Raw genomic sequence first — 12,414 nt, 5'->3', positions numbered from 1 at the left:
AATAAAGTTCCTATAAGACAGGAGAAAGATTTTTTTAAAAACATTCCATTAAATGCTTCAACCATAAAGGAAAAGTAAAGAATAATTGGGCTGTATTACAAAGAGGAACTGCTGTTCACCAAAAGACATCATTAGAGAGTGAAAAGAGAAGCCATGGAGCAGAGGATGTTTGGTGCACCTACAGGAAACAAAGAGCTTATATCCAGAACGTAACAACAAGAAACCAACAAGAACTTTGAATAAACACCTAAAAAACGAATCTCAAAATGGCCAATAAACATAAAGCAAAATTGCTCAACCCTCTTAATCATCTGAGTAACTCAAAATAAAACCACAGTGGATTGCATTACACAAACACAAGAATGTCTAAATGTTTTAAAGCTGACAGTGCCAAGTGTTGGCAAGCGCATGGAATAATGACCTTTAGAGCCTGCAGCTGCCACCCAGGCTCTGTCAGGCCTCACTTCCCCTTCTGCCCACCTCACTGGATCCTCTTCCTTACCCACTCCATCCACTTGAGGACTCCAGCTCCACTTGGAAATTACTAGCAACAGACTTTAAAGTAACCATGATTGACATGTTGGTTAAATTAAATAATAAGGTGGAGAATTTGAAGGGTATAAGCATGCACTTGAGACTTGCTCATGCTGATCGAGTTACTGTGTTTATTTCTAACGTCTGTTTTTTTCTTTTGGTGGTGGGTCAGATCTTGTCTTTGTGCAAACCTTGTTGTTTTTGCTGGAAATCTTGTATGAAAATAGTAGAAGTCAATTTGAAGACATCCTCAAAACCCTAGATCCACCTATGTTACCTGGTCACCAGCCTGTCTTTCTCACTAGAGCCAAGCTCCTTGGGTGTCATGCCAGTCCCTCTCAGGGGCTCCCTATACAGTGGATTAACCAACAAGGCCATTTTGTATTGATAAAGCACTTTTCCATTTAAGTTGCTTTTATACGTGATTTCATTTGAATCTTAAAATGCACCTCTAAAATTATCTCCATTCTTCAGGTGAAGAAAAAAGGGGGTTTCAAGAAAAAGAGGACATGGCCCAGGCCCCGTAGGGAGTATTTTAAGAGAACTTTCACCTGCTCAGGGCTTGTCCAGGACATTGCCTTTCTCTCTTCCAGGAAGCCTGTTGGCAACAGGTCCACCTTGGCCCCTGGAGCCCTACCTCCACTAGTTTGTTCTGCATGCCAGTGTGGCCAGCTCACAAGGCCATGGCGAACTTGCGGTTTTTCTGTTCCTGCTTATCCGTCTGAGACATATGTATCCCACGGGAATGCCTTGACCTTTTCTGGTCTGATGGACTTATTGTTAAGGGAGGTTTCGGTACCTGACAATAATAGATGTTAAAACTAAATTTCTCCCCCCTCCCTCCTGCTTTTGGGTAGTTTTCCACTTCTGCTGCTTGGGGTATAAAAAAAGGTGTGTTAGCAATAAAGATTATTGACTCCTTGATGAAGAACCTTGGTGTCCTGTGTGTCTTTTAACCTCGCCGTCCCTCGCCAGACTCGGCTCCCTTGGCTGGACGCGGCAATTGGAGGTTCCCACCGAGATCCGGAAAGCAGGGGTAAGCGGACGGGGCTCACCTTCTAAGAAAGAAGGGGGAGGATTGGTTTAAAGATAATTTAAAGAGACAGGGTATGTACCATGGGTAACTCAACAGCGAAGGTTCGTCTGGCCAACGAACTGAAAGAGCTGTTAAATACACAAGGAACAGGAATAAAAACTAAGACTGCAACCGAATTCGTTGAAATTATTGCCCAGGCTTGTCCTTGGTTTCTGACAGGAGGATTTCTTAATAATAGTGACTGGGACCTGGTGAGACATGACCTTCAGAAATTATTGAGGGACCAGGGCTCGGACAGTGTCCCAGTTGCCACCTTTTCCTTATGGAGGTTGGTAAAGGATGCTTTATTAACAGATAAAGTAAAGATCAAGGATCAGCTTGCTGAATGTGAACAGGCCCTTAATCAGGTGCAGGAGGAGCAAATGGCAGAATCCTTAAAGGATGAGGGTCCTCTTGAGGACTCGGGCTCGGGGGGTAAGAAACACCTCCAGATTTCTAAGCCCGAAAAGGATCCTGAGGACCTCAGTTCTCTCTCTGAGGAAGAGGAGGGATTAGAGAGGGAGATAGAGGAACTAGAACATTGCCTTAAAAGGGCAAATGTGAGGGTGCCTAGGGCCCCCTCAATTGCCGCACCTCCTCCCTATAATCCTGATTGGAATGAGGACGCCCCTACTAGATGGGCGGGGGTCCACTGGGGTTCTAGAGCTGCTCAGGTTTTTCCAATGATTGAAAACGCCGATGCTGATGGACAGCCGGCCAGAGCCCATGTCCCCCTAGCCTTCAAGGACATAAAACAGCTTAAGGAGGCGGTCATTAATTATGGACCTCATGCCCCTTTCACATTGACCCTCTTCGAGTCTTTCTCAGCCAGTCAACTGATACCTAATGATTGGCAGCAACTTTGCAGGGCTGTGTTATCTGGAGGGGATTTCTTATTGTGGAAAAGTGAATATCATGAAAGGTGCCGCGAGCTGGCTCAGATTAACCTAAATGCGGGCCATCAACGGCGAAATGCTGAAATGTTGACAGGAACTGGGCAGTATGCCACCATAGGCCAACAAATTAATTACAACCCAGGTGTTTATGCTCAAATAGCCTCAGCTGCAGTCCATGCCTGGAAAGCCCTGCCCGTTTCTAAGACTGAAGCAAAAATTTCCAAGATCTCTCAAGGACCCTCTGAACCTTATTCGGACTTTATAGCCCGCCTAATGCAGGCTGCTGGAAAGATATTCCCTAATCTAGAACAGGCTATGCCACTTATTAGACAACTGGCATATGAAAACGCTAACACTTACTGCCAAAATGCTATTAAGTCCTCCCGGGCCAAAAGTATAGATGACATGATTCGAGCATGCAAAGATATAGATGGGCCTCATATTACTGGTCAGGTTTTGGCTGCTGCCCTTAAGACTGGAATGCAAAAATCTGATAACAGGGGAACCCGCTCTAAGGGGTGTTTTAAGTGTGGGAAAGAGGGACATATAAGGAGAAACTGCCCGGAAAGGAGCGAGGGTGCTGGCAGAGGGATGCCTAGACTTTGTCCTCGGTGTCATAAAGGAAATCATTGGAGCAGTGAGTGCAGGTCAAAATTTGACATCCAGGGTAACCCAATACCGTCGGGAAACGGGAGCAGGGGCCCGCCCCGGGCCCCGGAAGCCAAAGTGTACGGGGCAGTGCAGGGACAGAACAGTGCCCCAGGGAGTGGGCGTCTCCGCCGCCTCCCACTGACCAACCCCTTTCTATCCGGGAACTCCCCAGGGGAACACCAGGAAGCGCAGGACTGGACCTCAGTTCCACCTCCCGAGCGGTATTAACTCCCCAAATGGGACCTCAGACGCTGCCTACTGGGGTTTTTGGACCCCTGCCAGAGAGGACGGTGGGACTAGTGTTGGGACGAGGTAGCGCAACTCAGTGGGGCTTGAAGATTCTTACGGGGGTTGTTGATGCTGATTATCAGGGAGAAATAAAAATAGTAGTAGAAGCTACCCAAGGAATTGTTATTCTTCCCCCCGGGGAGCGTATAGCTCAATTGCTGCTGCTACCCTTAGCTTCCATTCCTGGGCACGCCCTCCGTGGGTCCCGGGGCAATGGCAGCTTTGGCTCCACTGGAACTCCCCAGGCCTTTTGGGTAGCTCATTTGGATTCGCGTCCCAACCTGACCATTGAGATACAGGACAAGGCTTTCAAGGGAATACTAGATACGGGGGTGGATGTCTCTGTCATTTCTGAAAAACAGTGGTCACCTGCCTGGCCCCTCCAGAGTCCCTCGGCCATATTACAGGGGATAGGACAAACCCGACCAAAAAGAAGTGCCTCCTTTTTAAAATGGAGAGATGGCGAAGGACATAGTGGCCATTTCCAGCCTTATGTGGTGACTGGACTCCCCACGAATCTTTGGGGGAGGGACTTGCTTCATCAAATGGGGGCTATTCTCACTACCCAGACTTTGAAAGGAAATAATGACTTTGTTAATGATGCAATGCTAGACATGGGATGGATCCCTGGAAGGGGACTAGGAAAGAGACATGAGGGCAGAATATCACCCGTGGATCCAGCAGAACAGGTTACCTGGCGGGGAAGAGACCGGAGAGGACTGGGAAATTTATCCTAGGGGCCACTGAAGTGCGGCCACCTCCACTGTCCATTACTTGGTTATCAGATGACCCTGTGTGGGTAGAACAGTGGCCCCTAACTAAGGACAAATTACAGGCCGCTTCCCTATTAGTTCAAGACCAGCTTGAGTTAGGACACGTGGTGCCCTCTACCTCCCCTTGGAATACCCCTATTTTTGTTATACAAAAGGGGTCTGGGAAGTGGAGACTTCTTCAGGACCTACGAGCTATTAATAAAACTATGCAACCCATGGGACCCTTACAACCAGGGCTACCCTTTCCTACTGCGATCCCAAAGGATTGGCATCTTATTGTCATAGATTTAAAAGATTGTTTCTTCTCTATCCCCTTAGACCCACGAGACCAAAAGCGTTTCGCTTTTTCCTTGCCTTCCACAAACTTTAGGGAACCTTACCAACGGTATGAATGGACCGTCCTACCTCAAGGGATGACTAATAGTCCTACAATGTGCCAATATTTTGTAGCTGAGGTTTTACGACCCTTTCGACAGCAGTTCCCACAGCTCTACCTCATTCATTATATGGATGACATCTTACTGGCAGGGCCCAAGAAAGAAAGGCTTCTTCAATCTTATGAAGTCCTCCAATCCCTTCTAAAAGGGGCAGGGCTGGTCATAGCACCCGAAAAGGTGCAGTTTCAACACCCTTACAATTATTTGGGATACATCATTAATAACATAGGAATCTTTCCCCAGAGACCCCAGTTCCAGATAAATCAGCTCAAAACTTTACATCAGTGGCAGACATTCCTCGGAGAAATACAGTGGCTGCACCCGTCCTTTCATATTCCAACTGGAGAGCTCAAACCCCTGTATGACCTCTTGCGAGGAGATCCTTCTCCTACGTCGTGTAGAGTACCTACACCAGAAGCCTTACGAGCACTGAGGCTAATAGAAGAGGCTCTGCAGGACATGCAGATTACGCAGATAGATTATTCTCTGCCCTTGTCATTTATAGTTCTACCTTCTAAAATTACTCCCACAGGAGTGTTCTGGCAAACGGGTCCCCGGGTATTGACTCCCTTTTATGAGCTAGTTATTAACTTAATTTGGAAGGCTAAATATTTGGGTGATGCATTGTTTGGAAAAACCTTTGACATACTTATTCAACCTTACACTCAAGATATGATACACAAGTTACAACAAGAACATGACCTTTGGTGTCTTTTCCTGTGCAGCTTCAAGGGTCAGATTGATAATCACTTCCCTAAACATAGACTTTTGGAGGGCTTTAAAAGGTGTCCCATTATCTTCCCAAAGATTATGAAAAGGGAACCTATTCCAAAGGCCCAAACTGTATATACAGATGGGGCCAAAAATGGATTTGCCGTCGTTTTTGATGGATCTCAAATTCTCCGACAACCTGTGTCAGGTCAGTCGGCCCAAAAGGGGGAAGTTGAAGCTTTAATCATAGCTCTCAAAGTCTATAGTTCTATTCCTCTTAATGTATATACTGACAGCTTGTATGTAGCCAATCTGGCTCTAGTCATAGAAACAACATCATATATTGGAAAGCAATCCACCATCACAGAACAACTACAGGTAGTTCAGCTTCTCATTTGGGCTAGACGAGATCCTCTATACATTGGCCACATCCGAAGCCATTCAGGGCTCCCTGGACCTTTGTCAGAGGGCAACGCAAAAGCAGACGCTGCTACTCATGCTGTCGGCCTTTCCTGTGTGACGACCGAATATGATAAGGCCTTACAATTCCATAACAAATTTCATTTAAATGCACAGTCTTTACGCTTCCACACAGGATGTTCACGAGACCAAGCTTTACAGATTGTCTCATTATGTCCAACCTGTGCACCATTTATTCATTCTCCTTCCCTTGGGGTTAATCCAAGAGGACTACAACCTAATGATGTCTGGCAAACTGATGTTACACACTTCCCTAGCTTTGGTAAGCTCTCCTTTATACATGTTTCCACTGACACATATTCTGGCTTCATTTTTGCCACCTTACATACTGGAGAGAAGGCTAAGGATGTAATCAGTCATCTTCTAAAAGCCTTTTCCTCCATGGGCACCCCACGATGCCTCAAAACCGATAATGGTCCCGCATATGTAAGCCAGGCGGTTCAACGGTTTTGCACCCAATGGGAAATTAATCATAAGACTGGAATCCCTTATAATCCACAGGGACAAGCTATGGTGGAAGGAGCCCATCAACATTTAAAAACTTATTTACAAAAAACAAAAGAGGGGGAGATATACCGGAATTGTCAGGGACCACAAGCACTTCTAAGCATAACCCTATTTACTTTAAATTTTTTACTCACTGACACTGGAGGGCGCACGGCTGCACAACGCCACTTTTCCCCTCCCACTGTACAAGATGCTCAAATAAGGTGGAAAGATTTATCCACCGGAAAGTGGCAACCCCCGGCTCCACTCTTAGCTAGAGTGAGGGGAGCTGTATGTGTTTTTCCCCCAGGAACTGAGAAGCCCATTTGGATCCAGGAGCGCTGCACCAGACCAGTGAATGAAAATTCAAGACAAAATGAAGTTCCCAAGATGGCTGATCCTGCCGCTGTTGTTCTCACCCCTTCAAGTGAGTGCCGAGACACACCTCATGAGCTGGACCCCGCTTGTGGCATTCCTTCTGGACAGGTTTGCTGAAGGAGGGCTTGACCCCCCACCTGGGAATATTCATGAATATCTTTTTGGAGCCCCTTGTGAGTGTAAGGGAGGGCCCCGGCACTCGGCCCCCTCTGGTTATATCCAGAGCATTGATTGTGGGACTAAAGTAGCCTATATGGCGGCTGAACTCAATGAAAACATCGGAGGATTTAAGCAACCAAAATGGGTATGTGTTAATAAGCCCGGACTTGTTGTCCCTAATCCGACCGAGACTCTTGGAAGCTGTCCCGCCACTTGTCGTTACACCCAGGCAATGCACATCTCTTGTTATACATCAGCCTCAATTTGTGTTAATAATCAAGGAAAACAGTATTTTGAGGCCATCCTAACTAACACCCGTGGAGAATGGGGGACCACTTATAATTATATTCCTTTTCTTGGTGACCGGGGAGGGGAAGGCATCACGACTCGGTTAACGGAGGCGGGATGTGAGGGCGTCGTGGGTAAACCTTCCTGCTGGCCCATGCAGGCCCCCATCAGAGTCTCTGATGGAGGGGGACCCACTGATGCTATTAAACACCTTCAGGTGATTAAGCTTTTAAAGCCAGAGATCCCTAAGCCTACATACCACCCCTTGATATTGCCCAAATCCCAGCTTCCTGATTTAGATGCCAATACATTAGATATCCTAGAAACTACCTTTTCTTTACTTAACAGTTCCAACCCTACCCTTGCTGGTGATTGCTGGCTCTGCATGACGGCAGGTGCAGTCATGCCATTGGCGGTTCCCATCAATTATACCATTGATGATGACAACACATGTCAATCTGGGCTACCCTTTAAGGTGCAGCCTCTAGGTGGTTTTATGTCATGCCTTCTAGGCATGATGCAAAATAATACCTATGATGTTGATGTTGGAGTCTCTTCCTTTGGAAACTGCTCATTAGTAAAGAATTACTACTCCTCACCTACTCCGCCCATTTGTCCCCCTAATGGTACAGTCTTTATGTGTGGTGAAAATTTAGCTTTTCCCAGGCTCCCAGCAAATTGGACTGGTGGTTGCGTTCTGGCATTACTGCTTCCTGATATCACAATTATCTCAGGAGATGAACCCCTACCCATTCCTAGCCTAGACATCTTAGTTAGAAGACACAAGAGAGCTGTTCAGGCCTTACCACTCCTTGTTGGCCTTGGAATAACCGCTGCTGTGGGTACAGGCACGGCAGGATTGGGTACGGCTATACATTCTTACCGCCGCCTATCTCAACAGCTTATAGATGATGTGCAAACCCTGTCGGGAACCATTAAAGACTTACAAGACCAGATAGACTCCCTAGCAGAAGTAGTTCTTCAGAACAGGTGGGGTTTAGACTTGCTTACTGCCAATCAAGGGGGAATTTGTTTAGCCCTTGGGGAGAGGTGCTGTTTTTATGCTAACAAATCTGGCATAGTTCGCACAAAAATTAAACAACTCCAAGAAGACCTAGAAAAAAGGAGGAGGGAATTATTTGAGAACCCTCTCTGGACTGGACTTAATGGATTTTTGCCTTATCTTCTTCCCTTATTGGGACCATTGTTAGGCCTCCTTCTAGTAGTGGCAATAGGACCCTGCATTGTAAATAAGATAGTACAATTCATTAAGGATCAAATTAATATCTTAGCCTCTAAGCCGATACAGGTTCACTATCAACGCTTGAAGATGGATGATCGCCCCTCTGAGATATACTTCAGACCGATCCGAAGATGAGTGTCCTCCTTAAAAGAAGAACTCCTGCCATATCTTTTCTCTATGCATACCTCTCCCTCTTGCTTTCCTGTACTAGGATCTTTGCTGTCTAATCTCTCGGTCCAATCACATCTGCCATTCGGCGGTGATGGTCATGGGTCCCGTGGGTGGAGACGGTTAAGGGTTTACCGCAATAATGTCTTGATAGGTCATAACACCTTGAGCTGATCTTGTAGTACCCAGTGACGGGCAACTTTCACGCTTGCTGTGCGACCTAAGCCAGGGAATCGGGGCCTTCCCAGAGACGGGTAAGCATCGCAAGGGCTGTGAACGACCTAAGACAGGGGCTACTTGATTCCCACTGGCATACAAAAAACAAAAGAGGGGGACTTGTTGGCAACAGGTCCACCTTGGCCCCTGGAGCCCTACCTCCACTAGTTTGTTCTGCATGCCAGTGTGGCCAGCTCACAAGGCCATGGCGAACTTGCGGTTTTTCTGTTCCTGCTTATCCGTCTGAGACATATGTATCCCACGGGAATGCCTTGACCTTTTCTGGTCTGATGGACTTATTGTTAAGGGAGGTTTCGGTACCTGACAATAATAGATGTTAAAACTAAATTTCTCCCCCTCCCTCCTGCTTTTGGGTAGTTTTCCACTTCTGCTGCTTGGGGTATAAAAAAAGGTGTGTTAGCAATAAAGATTATTGACTCCTGGATGAAGAACCTTGGTGTCCTGTGTGTCTTTTAACCTCGCCGTCCCTCGCCGGACTCGGCTCCCTTGGCCGGACGCGGCAGAAGCCCCTTTCCAAGCCACTAGGATAGACCAGAAGGCAGCTTTTCAAGGAGTCTAGTCAGTCGTCACAAGTGATTTTCAGAAGTCATTCAGAGACATTTGCTTTGACCTCTCCACCACGTCCGACATCTAAACCAGTTCTTCCCCTCCCAATGATTTCCTCTTGCTGCCTGGAGAGCAAGGCACAGCTGTGCAGACCCAGGCCCAGGTCAATGGGCTCGACACCAAGCCAGCAGCTAGACCACTCTCTGTGCTGGTCACTAGGTTGGTGGGCCAGACTCCACCAAGCCCTGCCTGCTTTCCCTTACAACTGACCTGGGATGCTAACTACAGTGAGGCCACAGGGAGCCTCCAGCCCAAAAAGCAGGCCCCACGACCACAGTGAAATCAGTCCAGGATTCATCAGTGTCCCCTCCTGTGTGTTGTATGTGTCCCTGGAACTTCCCTTCTTCTCCCCTGACCTTCTCCAGCCTTCCTGGAGGGGCCCTGGTGGAGCAGCTGTTACAAGCTGGCTCTCTCTTTCTCTATCCCACTGCCCCTCCCCATCTGCCCCTCGCCATCCTCCACCAACACACAGGCATTCCACTCTTTGAGGGTGGAATCTGTTGTCAGACCACACTGTCCCCAGATCCCTAGACCCCGGAAACTTGCTGCAATTGCAGGATACTAAAACCTGCAACCTGGACAGCTTTGACTCTGGTGACAAAAACCCCTGTTCTAAGTCCCACACTTTTTCCTCCTGACCCATTGGGTAGGTGCTGGGAGCCATTAGCCAAGTAGGTATGACAATTTCCTTGCCAGCGTACCCCAAGTTGCTTAGTAGAAGGACTCGTGGAAATAGGACATTTTGCAGTGACATTGCGGTTAGGTGACCTTGCTCAAGGACCAGGGCGGATCCGGGATTAGGGTGTTCCCGGTTTAAGATTATTTAAACCGGGTTTAGGGCGTTCCAGGTTTAAGATTATTCCTGCTGGGAATAGGGCGTATCCTGCTGCCTGAGTTCCCCTTGAGTTCTCACAGGACTCAGACTATATTTTTTGGGAGATAGAAGCCCAGTGGTAGTGGATTTGGGCAGAGAACGTGGATTTCCCCAGAACGTGATTGTAAACGGCTGGTGTGAGTTCGGGAATAAAGAGTTGCTGTTTGAATCTACAAGCTGTGTGGTGGCTCGTGATTGTGTACCCAGCCAGACTGCGGCATTTGTGCCCAACCAGACTGCGGCAGGTAGGGTTGGCCATTAAGACACGGGACGCTCAATTAAATTTGAACTTCTGACAAACAAATTATTGGAAGGGTATAAGCATGCACTTGAGACTTGCTCATGCTAAAAAGTCACTCATTGTTTATGTGAAATTCAAAATTAACCCTGGTGTCCTGTGTTTTAATTGGCTAAATCTGGTCAAAGGACATGCCCACCTGCCTCTCATGTCCTCCCTTCTAGATCATGCTCTGAGTACCTGGGACCCTGTCCAAAGGGCTCAGAACTTACTTCTCAGGCCTTTGCAGGCCCCTCTTCTCACAGATGTCTGGTCCCACCAGAAGGCTGCTCCTAGGCCCAAGGAGTGGCCTAAGGACATCGGGCTCTGGGGTAGGGATAACTGAGGCTGCAAACTGTGTGTCCCCCCCATGCTCTAGAAGTCCCTCACAGTGAGGTCCAAGATAGAGAGCAGGGGCCAACAGCCTCTCTTTGAACTTGAACTTGTGTGTGGCCTACTAAAGCCAGGGCAATCCTGTCAGCAGCACACAAGGGCTCCTCCCCAAAGCACTGCTTTGCTGTCTACACCTGTTGCAATTCCTTCACCTCCTGTCTGCAGAAGCACCCAGGTTGGATGGTAGCACCTCCTGAATAGGGTGACCTGGGGAGGGAGCCTGCTTGTGCCAGGGTGGGGTAGTACTAGGGTGTCTGGCTTCCCTAGGTGCTGTCACATCACTACTGGCTCCATTGTTCAGGAGTTCCCCCAGGGCAGGGCTGCAAGCAGAGGCTCCCTCTAGCCTCACTGTTTGGGTGACTGGGCCCTGATTGGGTCCTGGTAACTGGATCTGAGCCTTAGTTTCTTCAAAGGAATTTCAGGAAGAATTCTTATTTCTTAGATGGTTGTGAAAATCGGGTCTAATTCTACAAAAAACGGGAGAGAGCAAAAGGACCAGTGGTTTCCAGAGGTTAGGGAAAAGAGGGGGGTGAATAGGCTGAGCACAAAGGATTTAGGACAGTGAACAGGACAATACTACAATATTGGACGCACCACATCGTACCTTTGTCAAATCCCATCGAATGCACAACACCAGCCAATTAAACCAGGGACATGGGGTGATAATGCTGTGTCAGGGCGTGTTTGTGGATTCTAACAATGTGCCACTCTGGTTGGATGTTGATGATGCTGGGGATTGGGGGTGGGGTGGGGGCGTAGAGGAACTCAACTTTCCAGTTTTACTGTGAACCTAGAACTGTTGGGGGGGGGGAGTTTATTTATCAGAAAAAGGTAAGATGATGGATGTAGTCAGTCATTGAACAGACGCTATGGAGGGCCGAGCGAGTGTGCACTTACAAATGAAATGATCAATGAGAGTAAAGTGGGTATTTCTTCTCAAGCGCTCGGGAGCCCAGGAGGTGGCGAGAAATCGCCCCCTGGTGAAGATGAACCACAGCGCCGGCCACCGCGACCACAGCGCGGCCGCGCCGTGGGTGCGCAGTGTAGACCGGTCCTGGGGGGACAGCAGGAGGCTGAGGCGGGAGGGCTGATCGCTGGCGGCAGGGTCCCTGGAGGCGACTCTGCGTCCGCGCTGAGCTGGGGAAGCGAAGGAGGCCGGGGAGCTGAAGAGGGAGGGAGGGGCGGAGGCGCGCGCCCCGCCCCGCCCGGTCCCTGGCGCCCCCACGTGGCCGCCGCGAGCAGTGCACCCGCGTAAACAAAGCCGGCTTGGTGGCTGGGCGGGGCCGGGAGGACCGACGCCTCAAATGAAAGCATCAGTGCTTCTAGAAGTGCCGCTGAAGATTACTGGGAGCGGGGCCAGCAGGGTGGGGAAAAGGTCCCCTTTGGGGACGGTTACCCACCCGAGAAGCTCCACTCGGAGCTGCAGAGATGCTACTCCCCTCTGGCGTGGAGGGGAGGAA

This window comes from Marmota monax, unplaced genomic scaffold, assembly GCF_021218885.2.
Source record: "Marmota monax isolate L192 unplaced genomic scaffold, Marmota_monax_Labrador192_F-V1.1 WCK01_AAM20220418_F8-fsc00031, whole genome shotgun sequence".
NCBI lineage: Eukaryota > Metazoa > Chordata > Mammalia > Rodentia > Sciuridae > Marmota > Marmota monax.
This window is presented reverse-complemented; position numbering follows the sequence as displayed.